We start from the raw sequence: 15,669 nt of genomic DNA, 5'->3' as shown, positions 1-15,669 counted from the left end.
AACCAAAGAGAACAAAGTAAGCAAGTTAATGGAGCCCTCTATAAACGCGCCTCTTAACGCCGCATGCATTGTAGCATTTTCAACCGAATTTCATAATTTCAACCTTCAACACCCCTCTAATAACAACAGTTTCGAATTAACGATCCACTTCAAACACTCTCATCTAACTCGAATCGGAACTCACTGAAGATTTTTGTACAGCAGATTCCGCGAAACCACTTTTCCCATGAGCACACGTTCCACACGGAACCGACACACAAACCTACCGCACATCGCCACATACTATATATTTTTCTATATATACGTATATGTGAAACAGAATGATCGTGCAGCAGGCGAAAGAGAACGAAGATCGCCGAGAGTAAAGGAGAGTACCGAAAAGGGATAGTAAAACCGTGTAGAACGTAAAGAAAGAGGGAAATAGGGGCAGGGGAAGAACGGAGGAAATATCAGCGGGATAGGTACAAATACGGCGCTATATATGACAGTTTGATGTATAGTTGAATTTTTATGCCGGTGAGAGATGTTATTGCCGCGTCACAGGATGAATCTCTGATATGTCGAGGGCGGCAGCGAGGAAAGTTGGCAGCGAAATCGATATCGCATGATTTATGCCTAGATTGAGTTTTTCCGTTCTTTCTCTGTATTCCACTCGTCTCTTTCCCCCTCCATCATCGCCACCGCCAAACCCTCTCTCTTTTTTCAACCCTGACGTCGAAACGTCTGTTACCATCTCGCTTACTCTCTTTCCGTCTCTTTGTCTTTCTATTTTCATTGCACACTGTCTACTCGCTTTCGTTCACCACTAGTCCCCTCTTTGTCAATACGGTACGTCGGCCAGGTACGACAGAACCTAATTTCAGCGAGGATTGCGCGTCAGAATCGACTGCGTCGATTGGCGAGATGCCTGTTTCTCTATGTTCGGTATTCCGCCTCCTGTTCCGATAAAATTTCCGCATGAAAATCATCGCGCGCTTTAAACAGGATGCTCTCTTTTCACCGATCTCTTCTCAGTCTCCCTCCCTCCCCCTCTCTCTCTCTCTCTCTCTCTCTCTCTCTCTCTCTCTCTCTTGCACAAATATCCCGATTCAACATGGACAAATTAGGAAAATCGGGCTCCAGCTGGGAATGAAATGGAATAGTTGTTTGGATTGTGCACCTCAACCTCTATTTGTGATTTGTCTCAGTGACGAGCATACGAATACTAGGAAGAGTAATTTAATTTAATTATAGGGTAATAATTTATAGGACCTTCGAATCTTGAAATATTTCTTATAAAAAAGAAGATAAAATTCCAAGCTATAAAAAAAAAAAATACGGATTCATTTATATCTGAAGTTGTACGAACGAGGAATATTTTTTAACGCCGTACTTTGGAAAAGTCCGTATTTTCAAGGATATGGTTCCTGATCGCAGAGAATGTAGAACTTACGACCAGGCTGCATATAAATTTCTTTCTATCGAGTATATCGTAGCACCTTACGATTCGCGGCGGAGTTAAATATAAATTTCCTTTCATGGAATTGGCACGTTTCCGGATCTCCCTGACCCTCTCCAGGGTTTTACACGACTCTAACAATGCCATTGTAAGTTCAAAATTAATTTTTCATAAAAAAAGAAGAAGCGTAGCCTCCGTCCGAACTACGATTTGACTTATAAAATGGAACCAACCCCCGACGATTGAAGTGTAAAATCAAAGGAATCGAAATAAAAGTTATGTAAGGTAAGCAGTTTTTTCCATATATTTTACACAATCAAACTGTCCTAAGATTGAAGTCTGTTCCAAAACACCTAGTCTATTTACAAAAGACCATCTTCCTAAAAGATGACAAAAGCTATTAAAACAATCTAAGAACACAGACATTCTCTCGCAGAACACCTCATCTAAAAATCCAACGAGCCATATAAATTATCCAAAAGACCCTATTCCCCATAAATACTACTACTATAATCATCGGAAAACACAGCTACTCACAAGAATCCACCTATACGGTTCATGCCACAATAAACCATCTTCCATGAAAAACACCCAATCCACTTGCAAGATACTGTTTCGTAGGAAATCTAAAAATCCCCACTATTCACCTAAATTACGCAAAACGCTGTATCCTCTGCGAACACGATGAAAATGACCAAAAAATACAGCCACCTTCCAGAAACCCATTTATTCCACCCAAAAAAACTCCATCTCCGACCGAAAACATACTATACGTTCCTTCCACTTGGACCGATCCATTCCCAAACGCAGGGTCCTTAATCCTAGGGCTTCGTGGTAAGAGAAGAAATTGTCTCGAAGAGAACCAGAGTCGCGCGAATCTTCCGGAGGATCGTACTTGAGCGTGCCCCATAAGTCGTGGACTCGTGGCAGAAGCACGAACGCGTGTCGCGGCAAGCCGTGAATGGCCCACTTCCGGTTCGACGTTGGTCGGTGGTTCGTGTGAATTGTTCGCGCGTACACTTTTGCTCGAACGCGTCTGGACTTGGTCCAACCGGTTTTATGGGCGTCGCGGCGGCGACGACGCGAGGACGCCCTATCGACAACATGATTTGTCCGCCTTTGCGTTCGACAAAAGCCAACCCCTATCTTGAACGTAACCCACGGGGACGTACACCGTAATTTACGAGCTTGGCCATTCTTTCGATACGCGCGAATAACGCCAGGAGGTAAAAGCGCTTTTGTTTCCGAGGATCGAGCGACACGCGTCTCATATTTAATCCTACGGTTGTTTGTTCAACAATGTAATCGCAGTCAGCATCGAGATATCGAGACACATTCGAAGCACGTGTAAGGCGACAACGTACAACAGGTGACGGAGGTAAGCTCGCAAGAATTGATTGCAAAGCAGCTTCGAACGTGTGTGCGACTTCTTGACGATACACGAGGGTGATGGTTGAGAACGGGTTGGTTGTGGATGTTTGCTGTCGTAAAATTGGAAAACATACGGCAGATATAATTGTACAAGGGAATTTTGAACATTTTCTGGCAGTTTTAAAGCAATACGTAATAAAAATGTAGCGTAGTAATTACTAATTAACGCAACATGGAAAATGATCTTGGCTCTTTGGTGTCATAAAATTCAAAAGATAGTAATCAAGATAATGTTGAAAATTTTCTGGTGTTTTTAAAAGGATACGTAACGAGAATGTAGCTAAATTTCTAATTAATTTTAGGTGAGAAAGGATCGTGGCTGTTTGGTGTCATAAAATTGGATAGGATCGGGAGACAGTAAGCAGGGGACTTTTGAAAATTTTCTACTGTTTTTACGGGCGACAACAGGTGGTGAAGGTAAACTCACGGGAATTCATTGCAAAGTAGTTTCGAACGAGCGTGGGACTTCTTGACGATACGTGAAAATTGTGGTCGAGAAGAAGTTTCGTGGATGTTTGGTGTTGTAAGATTGCAGAATATTCCGAAAATAGAATATTCAGGTAAGAGTATTTGGAAAATTTTGTGGTGTTTTTAAAGGAATCTGTAGTGAAAATATAGCGGAATTTGTAATTAATTTTAGGTGAAAAAAAGGGGGTTCGTGGAATATTTGACGTGATAAAGTTGGAGGACATTCGAGCAATAGTTAGGCAAGAGAATTTGGAAAATTTTCTGGCTTTAGATATAATTTTTATTTAAACAGATAAGTAGTAAAGTTTAGGTGAAGAAAGGGCTGGTCGTAAATGTTTGATGTCATAAAACTGAACCGTATTCACTGATACTTCTTTTTTCGAAGAATACGTAGTAAAAATCTGTTCACCAAATTTTTGTAAATAAAATATGCGAAGAACCGAAATTTTTAAAATGAAAACTATCGCGTTTCAAAGATCCTTCGCCGATCTCTCTGTTTATTGTATCATTTTATATTATTCGAGTAAATATGATTAATGAATGGAACAGAATAATTACACTGGTAAAAAGTGGCTATATACACCAGTAACACTCTGTTTAATGGTTCTGCGTAATTGTTAAAGCGCAAAGCAATTATTAATCTTGTTACGCGGTTGATTAATGACTGCAGTTTTTACGACCTAGACTTTGCAAGAAAATTAGAATTCCAACGATCCAAAGGATTCCGCTTTTTAGTGTGATCTCTCGAGATGAAGAAAATTTCCATTCAATTAATTTATGATTCATTTGCATTGTTTTCGTTATTTGAAAGTGTCGGTTCGTATTAGGAAAAGGGGATTCGTAGGAGAATATAATTGCACAGACAATTGATTTGATACGTAATTACATTTCTGTTCGCTGTAGGGTGAATCTAGTTCAAAGCTACCGTAAGTAAAACTTTATAGAAATGTAGTATCGTGGACGAAAGGCCTAAGAGATACCGGGCGAACCATAAACGATGTCGCGAGAAAGCTTAAGTGCCGACAGGCCCAACGATGTATCGTCGGTCCTTCGATCGAATAGTTAGGCGGAAAAGGCCTACGTGACCCTGGTCACGAGCGGTTGCGGGACACGTGCGTGGTGGGGCTAAGAGAAAAGGCAAAGGAATGCTAAGGAAGAAAGACGAATTAACAGTCAGTGTTAGCTGAGAAGCCAGAGAGTGCGAATTGCGTTGTCGAGATAGTGCGGTCCGCGTGAGAGAGAGAGAGCGTTGGAACCGTAGTGACGAGAGTTGCAAATCAGTTATTTAGTTGTCTTAATTTAGCTCATGTTAAACAACCATCGTCTCCTGTCTAACCAACGTCTGTTTAATCCATTTTAAATAAACTAGTTGTAGTAAGAAATAATACAGAAACGTAATACATTCGGTAATAATTCAACTATGGAAAATAGTAAATTAACTGTGCACCATACTCGATTATCAGGCCATTGTATCTTTGCTGGAATCGAAATTACGTAAGATGTCATCTACAGCGAATTCGAACTATATCGTTGGTATAATAGCAACGTTATCCTAGTTAAATGATTTTAGATCCCAACTTTAGATTCAATTTTGTCATGCTGTACGACTGTAATTGACTGTAATTGCAATGTAAATTGTCAGGGGCTTGCAAACGGAAATTCTTCAGAGCAGACAGTTTTCAAATTACTTCTACTGATTCTTGAAATTGGACGACACTTTAATTACCTTCTAACATACAAAAAAATTAAAAATTGCTATACTTTTATAATTACGAGGTTATGCGACTCTGTGGGTTTATTTTAACGAAATGACTGAAATCCTTTCAGCGAAAGAGAAAATATCGATCAATAATTTATCTTTAGCAATTTATGATACGAAATCTAGAATTGAAAACACGCAACTATACGAATTACTATTATTTTCCGCGATTAGATCTTTGCTATATTTCGATAGAATTCACGAACGTTCGTCGTTTCCACGAATTCTATAATGCGCATCGATAAAAATGCATTCGTCACATCCCGGATTAAAAAATTCGACCAAAAGGTCAAGTTTGAAAGTCAAGTTACCAAGCAAAATAAACAAGTTCAGTTTCTTGAAGCATAGTTTGTATTTAAGACGATGTCCATAGTTTGTGAGACGATAATAAATGCCTGAGGTATTCTGCATTTGATGTGGCACTTATTTAAGTAAATAACTAAATAATCTTATTATACTTGCGTTTAACTTAATCGTATTAACGTTTAGATTTGGTAACTACAGTAAAAGTATGATCTTCCGCTTTCTTTAGCCTTCTTAACTTTGCAACTTCTAGTACGTTATCATTTATAAATATAATTTACAACCACTAATATATAATTTTCTTATAATTTGCAAAAGCTAATTTACAAGAAGCGAGTAGTAAAAATGAAGTCAGTTTGTCAGTGAAGAAAATTGACGTTGAACAATGAAAATCTCCACTTGAGACTACAAGAGGGAATATATCATATTCGAGGTTCTTTCATGGGACACGCGGTTGACATCGTAAGATTATCACACTACATTGATCCTTCTGTTTTTCATTCAGCACGATATCGCGTTGCATGCAGCATTGAGCTCGGCCATCTAGATGTATTAACGCGTTGGCCGTGAACGAATTTATCTTGCGCCGGCCAGACCTTGTCTTTCTATCGATATCGTCACGTTAACGGGGCAAAGCCAGTTGGAAGCGAAGGGCAACGACAGCCCTTTCATGATAAATTTATGAAATCGCGTCGGAGAAGTCCTGAAGTGGACAGATGAAACGGACCGGAGGCGTCGACAACCTTCCAGAATCTATATCGCTTGATTCCTTTTATCGTCCGGTTAAATATATACATTTCAGCGTTATTTAGATTTTCTTTTCTTTTCTTTTCTTTTCTTTTTTTTTTTTTTGTTTTTTAATACAAAAAAGAGTTTTTAGGTTTAAAAAGAATAACTAATCGGGGATTTGTCTTTCGATTTCTATAAACGATGGAAAGTTTATTCGAAAAGCGATGTATTTAAAAACAGGACACGCAAAGGTATTCATCCAAGTACAATTTATTTTATAATCCACAAAATTATAAATTTGCGATTGGATGACTTTAATCCAACATACGTTGATCATTCGAGGTATTTACATTTATGTTTATTGATATAGGAGACGCATAATAATAAGATATTTTGCTACGTTTGAAGATATCGTACGTCGAAACATACACTAATCATCGGTAAGAGATACAAATCTGTAATCCTTCGTGCAAAATCGTCTCTACAAATTTTCACTCTTCTAACTATTTCTCCAGATCGAACACTTTACTGGGAAAATTCTTCACCTACGCGACGCGTTACCTCGCTATCCCCAATCCCTATAAGAAGAATCTATCAACCGACCAAAGATCCAAGTTTGAGGAGAAGCTACTTGAGAACGTCAATACCAGTGGTGAAAGAAGATCGCAAGACAGGAAACCATACTCGACGCGCGATTTCACGCGAAACGATGCGCCTAGAAATACATGCGCATTCCGTATCATCGTTTCCAAAGGGATGCCGTGTCACGTTGTTGATATTTAGATAGCTCGTGTGGGTCGAATCGATTTGCGGATAAATTCAGCTAATTAATTATTCGCGCAAACAGTTCGCCAAACGTTGTTTCGCTACGTACGCCAGCTGATAATTACCGGATTTATCGACTAATGTATAATTAAGTAAATGGACGGCGAGTATGTTCATCGCGTCGCTCTATAAAACTATCTACTACGTTGAAGCGATTCGCAGCCAAGTGCTAGCATGCATAGTTAAGTTGAAACTTGGAAACGAGTAGCGCTTAACGCGCCAGATAACACGGTTGAAATTTTTATGAAAATTTTATGAAATTTTTAAAAGAAGTTGCCGTTCCGTCGCGGAAGGAACTATCAAAGAAATCACGTTTCATGCCGCGAGAAATCTGCCCATCCAAGTAAATTGCGTGACCAAGAATTAATTCTCTCGCCATTCTGAGTAATTTGCAATTTTAAACATTTTCTTTTCTTTGGTACTTTTGACTACAAAAATTTGATATTATGGAACTGAGACGTGTAGAACCTGATATCATTAACAAATATAATCCTCTCCAGAAGAATAAAATTAATTTAAAGATAATGTATTATAATTAAAATAATATTATGCAAAATATATTATATCATGATAGAAATAATAAAAAAATAATATAGAAATTCGATTATGCGGGATTAATATAATTATTTTTTCTTCAATATCATTAAAGCGTAGTTGCAATTAACAGTAATTAAAAGCTAAATGGAACTGGATTCAGAGCGGACAGTTCAGACGGGTATTTGCTTAAATACATGTTATAATAAATATGAATTGCATACGATTATAGTACAACGTATAAGGAATATAATTAGTTATTATTTTAGGAAAAGTACGATTTGCCAATTAACCAAGTCAACCGGATCGTGAAGCGCAAGCAAGTGATTGATTCAGCTTGCACGATGTGGTTTCAAGTGATTCAAGGAAATACTAAGAAAGTGATTTTCGAACAAGAATTCCCGCGATTTCTTCTACGTGAAATCTCAATTAACTGATCCACGCATCAGCACGTTCTTAATTAATTCTCCTTTCCGCGATTCCGAGTAATTAAGGGAATGAAGAACGTGAAATACGATCAAGAATTACCTCGTATTTCTATCCTTTTATTCCCAAATAAAATTATTCGTGATATAATAAACTGTGATAAACTTTGATGAAAAAAAGAAAATAGCCTTGAACAAATTAATGCAATTAATGCTACTTACATAGAAATCAGATTGCGTAAAATGGAATCAGCATTATGGGCTTACCTAGAACAGAAAAATAATATATATGGTTAATTAAAATCGCAAGATTCGAGAAACGATTCAAGCCGATAAAAAAGATCAAATACTCAAATAGTGTATAAAATACATATTATATCGTTGGATTAAAAATAATTTATAGCTTATTTAAAGTCTATAGGTACCTATTTGCCTGTTATATGGTTAGTTCGCAAATGTTCGTGCAAATTCATGTTTTTATAAACGCAGCTTAGAAACGCGAAGAAGCACAACCTGAATAGGAATACACTTGTTCACCTACTAAATATTATAACGCGTACAATGAATATTTTTTATATCGCGTGCATTCTGTGCGTTTCTCCGTACGGTCGTACAAACGTTTTGACGTTTAAAACTGTGCGAGGCAAGTTGACGAGTGAAATAAAATTTATCTATAATTCTATGGTCAATGAAGCTCGTAGAATAGCGTAAATTAAGAACCGTTCCTTCCCCCGCGATATGCTAGATGCCCTTTAGATCTTTGTTCCAGGTTTCCATTTAATTTTCCAAAACACCTACCTCGCTCGTTACACCAGTGGTAAATTGACGCAATCTAATTAACTATTCGACGTTCTGCGTGGCTTTACTATCTCGGATCTTCGAAAAAGCAAGAAAGAGCGAAGTTAACAGCCAAAAATGTGCGAAGGAGAGATGAATTCAGAGAGATGGGCGAGAGTCGCGGCCGCAGGGAGGAAGACACAGCTGACGTAGGAATTAAATTGCAACGGTCGGACTCGCGCTCGATTACTTATTCCAGCCTTGTCACTCGTAACTCTAATCCAGATTAAACGATCGATCGCGGCAGATTAGTGCGTAAAAAGCGGCGGCGCGTGTCGCTGCAGAACGGAGTGGTTTCGCGATACTACCAGCTAGATAACTAGGCGGGTAACTAAGTCCGACATTTAATGCGTACACACGCCACTAGTCATGCATAGAGTTCGCCCCCGTTCCACTACATTTTGCCACCGCAATTTTGTAGTTTAACTATACTATGCCGCTTGTAGTTACAGTTCTCAGATTTTCGGCAAACCCCTGACAAAATTGTGTAGAGTATTCTGGGAATTTGAAACTCGTCTGCATCCGACAATATCCTGGAATCGGATCGTTATGTATTTCCAGTTATGGGAATTCTCTAGGGTTTCAGCGTTACATTGTTTCTTTTATGTGCCATTGATTGTTGCTTCGGTTGCTTTTCTTTCAACTAACCACACGTTGGAACTTTTTTTATTGATTTTTTAAATTGCTCATACCGTCGGAATTTTCTCCCGATATCCTTGTACTGATTTTTATTGTTAGAATCTCGGTCTAAATTTGGAAATTCCTTTCTTGCAACCTTCGTTGTATCTTTTATTGTTGAAAGTCTTTTTATCGTGTCTCTGAACTGTTCTTCTTATGATTTATGATTATGAACCGCAAATGTGTCGATTTATCATTCAATTTAGTATAGTATACAATTGTTAACGGATAATGTGGAATTTTTTTTTCGTTTATTAAACTATTTATTTGCTATTTCATTAGATATATTTTATCGACGAGTATCCTAATTTGTATCTTTACCAACCCAATAACGACTAATACCATTACCATATTTTTATCGTATCTATACATACACACATATTCTTTTTCCTATCCACCCGTCTTTTTTCCGGCGGTTCACCCATGCAGGTTCGATATTAAAATGGGCAGTGCCACGGGTAATCGGAGTAACGGTCGTAAATTTATTAAGACACGACATCGTATAATATGGAGAGCGAAAACAGGAAGCACGAAAGGCGACGAAAGCTTTGCTCGCCGATAGCCTTTTAGCCAAGCTTTCTCGCCCCCACGAATCCCTATTCGAAAAGCTTGACCGCTCTATGAATATTTCTGACCGTCTTTTTTTTCCGCCGACAGAAAGATATATCGTAGTTAGAGGCAGGGTTTTGTTCAGGTTACAGCGTTATGGACATTTGTAAATTTCACGCTCGTCACGGGTCGAAAGGTTGATGGAAAGGATTCGTTGGCTTTTGAGAAGGATCAGGAGTAAAGCTTGGGTATTTGTATAAATTTATATCGCATTATTATCGTTTCTTTGACTCGATGTCTGAAACATTACGTTTGTTTGCCGATTTTGAAGAGGAGTGAAAAAAATACTCCAATTCGAAAGGCTTAGTCAGCACTTTTCGTGATAAGGATAGCTATAAATGTATACGTATATTACGCGTTGATATATTTAAATAAAGGATAAATATGAATATTTTACTTTATGGATATATTATATTTACGTTGTTTTTTGCTTTTCCAATAAATATTTTCATCTTTGTAACTGTATCGTTCGATATCGTTTTTAAAATGAGAATTCTCTCCTTCATATGTAATTTTAATTCGTTAATATTTCTAAATACAAACAAGTCCCTTTCAGTATCTAGAGTAGTATGAGTCATTAAAAATCGTCAATATTTCACATATTATAAACAAATAAGTTAAATAGAGCATATAAGTACATCGTTTTTATGGAACATAATTCACTCGATCATATGTTCAAGCGTTTTTATAAATATAATAACTAGAATTCTAGAAACGTTGATCAATATGACATTTAACATTTAAATTAGTCCGATGTTCCAAGAAAACCTTAATTCCATTAATATTCCATAATCGATAAAAAATTTTAATTTTAATTTTATTTCTTTTAATTAGGATCAATTTATTTTTTCCAAAACTTGATTTCCATTGAACCTGTCACATCGACAATCACCATCATGTGAGTCATACGTTAATCGACTAAAGAAACCAAGGATATGATCAAGTCATCTTACTATCAAGTTATTTTTAATACTCGAGAAACATCTTGGAATACTCTAAACTCGAGTAAATTCAAAGCTGCGTGGCTAGTCGATTAAAACGTCAAAGCTACTAGCAGTGTCCGTTTTAATTGAGAACCGTCAGAAGCGACAACCTTAACTATGCCTGTCAGAAGATACATCAAAGAGCCGATGATTTTCCGACGAATTATTTTCATCCATCTTGGCAACGCGATAGATTTCGGAAAAGAAGAAAATAGGAGATCAAGCGATCGAGTGCGACATTTCCGATAGTCGATATTTCCGTCGTTTCGATTTCCATTCCCGTGAGAGATAAAAACGACGAAGATACATTATATGGCAATTAGCATGATTATTTATTCCTTTATCCGCGCCAATCAATGGCTACCGCTAAACGAAAATTAATATTGGTACTCGATATAACGCGTAATAATTAAAAGTTGTACTTTCGATACGAGATATAGCGGAGTTTGAAATATTACGACCTAATTATTCGAAATGGCATAATTTCACTCTGGAAATTATTCGACAAGAATTTTTATGTTTGATGAGAAAATAGTCTGAAGCATTTGTTGTAACGATCGCATAATGTATACGTTGTATAATGAGACGTTTAGAAGTATTCTCGATTACTTTTCAGATATTTTCGAATAGTACAGAACAGTAAGAAAACCAGGCATATAAACCATATAAACGATGCAGTTTATCTTTTACTGTTATGTAGTGATATATATAAGAAGAATATGTTTTTCACAGAAAGTTAAGAACTTTAAGACATTTGTAACGTAAGGAAATTAATTTATATTTCCTGCAAAATTTTAGCTTGTTTCAGAGATGCAGAATTTTTTAAACAACATTCACGTATGTATGTGAATTACGAGAAGAAGATAAGAAATTCATATATTCTGTACGTAATTGCTATCGATAAACAACAAAAATCTTTCTACTAACCTGCACATTCGTAAGAAACTAAATCCCTCATCGTAACATCGGACAAATCCCTACCTAGAATCCCCCAGGTCCCTTAGAACCTTCTAAATAACATTACTGACAAGTCCACATGTACCTTCCACTTCAATCTTCCCTCTTTTCTGTCGGCCTTCCCTTACCAACCACCATAGCCATCCTTATTCGATCTAACAGAGCTACACAAAGCTTCAGCGCCAGAGTCTACAAAAAAGACAGTTTCATCGTAATTCACGTTTATAAGGCAACCCGACCATCCAAGTAGCAACCCTATGTTACAATCATTTGAGTAGCAACACCTTAGGGTGAATGAGGTGGAATGAAAGGAAAAGTTGACACGAATCGAACAATATCTCCACGATAAAACATTTTCAACAAAATTTCAATCGAAAATAAATAATATACATGTAAGAAACATCTCGTGTAATAATAACATTATCATACTGACTCATAATGCTAAATTTATTATGAATTTATTATGATTCAACGCTGAATTTCTTATATTATATTAACTTTTATGCCTTTATTATTAGTACATGATTAATTAGAAATCTTGATTACTAGTGAGGTTACATTAAACGAAAATCTGTGAATGGTTATTCCTATAACCTGTAGACTATTCTCATCGAAGCTGCGATCTTGCGAAAAGCTTATAGTAAAATATTAAATGTAAGAACGTTAGGAACACTCATACGTTGATTATTGTTTGCGAGATGAATTGGCGATACATACTCGTTTCGCAGATTCTCCTTGCTCTGATCTATTTGAACGATTCCATTTCTATATTGAAAAGAATAGAAATATAGAGAAGAATTACAAATATGTATTTCCACTGGTTGTTTGAACAAATCAAAAACAGATAGTGATAAAGAATGATGAGAATGGACATCAAGTGACTGGAAATAGTTGTTATGAATTTCTTAAAATTTGATAACGAAAACGCTTGACGATTGCATGCTACGAATATTTCAAACACAATAATTTTATCTATGCCAATATATAATCGAATTATTTTGTTTTCTATTGATCATAGAATCATTGTTGCCAAATTTAGCTGTCCATGTAGTATCACGGATATAACCAATACGAGTTTTTCCACCTTCGAAAATATTATTCATGTAATCGGATACAGAAAACTCGACACGGGCGTTCATGAATCAAAGAAAACCTGACACGCGTAGATGTATATTCGTTCTCATCGAATGGTACGTATGTATATCGAAGAGGCGAAATCCCCCATCGATTGTGCATGGGACCTCCGATGGCATCGGTGCCACTGCTCTCAGTCTCATTAGAATCTCACTTCTTCGGTTGGATGGTTGCCGAGTTGAATCCCGGCCAATGCGGTGGCCTGCTGTTTTTGGAATTCGACTGGAGACTGTTGTTCGTACTTGACGAATGGTTCGCATGATTACTTTGTTTAGCATGAGAATACGTTCCACCGTTCGATCTTGGACGGTGTCTGTGCTCGAGGCGGCACGATTTATGAAGTATCTGATAGGATCCTGGCAGCGTTCTGATGCGAAACTTTCGATTGAAACGCTTCGTACCAGTCAACCGACCCGACACCTGAATAATTTACGACTCGCTGCCGGGACGATCGCCGTTTAATTGCTCGATCATTCCGAACAGATTGTTATTCGCCGCCTGAAATGATCGATCAATCGCGATCTTACGCTGATAAGCGCATCGGCAGATCCAAACGAGATTCACTGGAGAGATCGAGGTTGTATTGTTTCGTAGTGTTTATGGTCGGTTTTGGTCTGGATACGTTAGGGTTAGGTTAAGGTTAGGTCTGTAAGCGTTCTATGATTTACGATAGAACTTTATTTATTATCTGAATTCATCGGAGAACAAACAGTTCGTACAATTGGAGTTTACGTAATAAGAGTTCACCAATTTCCTTCGTTGCTTAATAATCATATAATTTTCCTTGTTTTTCGTTCACGTAATAAGAGTTCAGGTGAGAAGGCTCATTGGATAGAAGTTTAGTCAACTAATTAATTCGTTGCAGAACCAACGTTGCGCTAACGCGACATTGTAATGTTTTCGTCATCTTTTTCAATCAATACGTTGTAACATTATCGTAACGTTAAACAACTCTGTTTTTGAGCATCGTGGCTATGGAAACAATCGCAAAGTCCTGCTCGATATTATTCCCTTTAACTCGACAGTGACAGATTTTCTTCAATTAAGATCAAACACGATTCTGCCTTGGACTTGAATCTCCCTGTGCACGAGCAAACTATTCCCTCCGTAGGAACCTAATACATCCCAATTTTGCCTAGTTCCCGATTGATTTCTAACTATCGACATGCCATACATTACCATCAAACAAGAAAAGAATACGAAAACGAAGAGGCAAGTAGATTCGATCACGTCACTCTGTCGCAAAAGTTCTACGAATCCCACGAGATACGAGACGACTTTTTCGTAACCACGACTTCAGGATTAATATGGATCGGTTGACATGCGACAGGAAAAACAACTCAAAACACTCGGGAAGTACATTGACATCGTTTCATGTGTCAGGATCCTTTCTTCAACCAAGAAGCTAAGTCTAAAGGAAACGTAGAAAATTTCTCATTCTTTCTTTCTTTCTTTCTTTCTTTCTTTCTTTCTTTCTTTCTTCCTTTCTTTTTTTTCAAATTAAATTTGTCTTAAATTAGACTGCGAATGCTTGTGCAAACTTATGTTTTTAGAAATGGGATCTAAGCAGATGTTTATTTCTATATAGTTTATTTATATACAGGTACTTTGTATATCTTATGTAAGCTATACTGCAGATATTTTTGCATCTTTAAATTTTCGATAAATGCATAAACATTCGTAATTCACTTATGATATTGTTACGTTATTTACTACGTTCAATTCTCACCAATTACTTACATAGAATTGCTAACATTAAAACGATCTATATATTTCTTTTCCTTTATTCCTTCGACTAAATTAAGCTTGTCGTACTACCACGTTGCTGAAAGAATCTTCTTAAGTAAAATTACTAATTTCATAATAATCTATGTATACAAGTATCCGTAGCAATTATCGATTGTAAGGAGTAGTTCACATCGCATGGTAGGGAAACATAGTACATATAAGACAGACGATATAGCACCCGAGGGAACTGCGCCTTTCCGTCTGGAAACCCTACTGAATTTTAAGCCACGTAATCCGACCGCGTTGTAATACTCTTCTTCCCTTGGTATCAAAATCTCTTTAAACTAGACAACTTCACAGAACACGCGTAGCTACAGTTTTCGGTCATTAGGAGTACAAAGCGAGGGTGGAGACGCGTATCTTGAGATCGCTGAATTTGCAATACGAAAGAGATAACGTTTTTATTATTTTTATTTCCCTGCAAATTCTAGCATTTCTTTTAGACATTTTCTTGCGCGCTTCTTGTTCTCGGTTGTAATCTTTTGAGAACTATTTTGTCCGTTGAAAGTCTATCAAAATACACGTAGTAACGCGTGTTGCTACGATTTATTGTTTTTACTACTATAGCAGAAATATGCAGATGCTTTTAGCAAAATTACATACTATTTTACAACTTACACTCAATAATCGTACTCATCAATTATCTTACTTTTCCACTGAACGAAAGAAACATAATAAAATAATATATAATGTACAAGGTATACATATAATATTCATTTAACGTGAGATATAACAAGATCGTTTCTTTTTTAAACGAATCACCCTGTATAA

General features: G+C 37.0%; 1 protein-coding gene and 1 long non-coding RNA gene across 8 annotated transcripts in view; one reads left to right on the top strand and one right to left on the bottom strand.

The window, feature by feature from the left end:
- The window catches only part of LOC122567758 (hemicentin-2-like), a 504,101-nt gene that overhangs the window by 315,815 nt on the left and 172,617 nt on the right, over positions 1-15,669 (bottom strand). The gene's annotated exons all lie outside the window — the stretch shown is intronic.
- Positions 4,639-7,420, top strand: LOC122567768. The gene is made up of 4 exons (XR_006316888.1): positions 4,639-5,527; positions 5,718-5,861; positions 6,499-6,568; positions 6,644-7,420. It is a non-coding gene; the product is annotated as an uncharacterized LOC122567768 (long non-coding RNA).

Source organism: Bombus pyrosoma, linkage group LG5, assembly GCF_014825855.1.
Source record: "Bombus pyrosoma isolate SC7728 linkage group LG5, ASM1482585v1, whole genome shotgun sequence".
Classification (NCBI taxonomy): Eukaryota; Metazoa; Arthropoda; class Insecta; order Hymenoptera; family Apidae; genus Bombus; species Bombus pyrosoma.
Note: the sequence above shows the minus strand (reverse complement) of the source record. Positions and strands in the feature narration are given on the sequence as shown.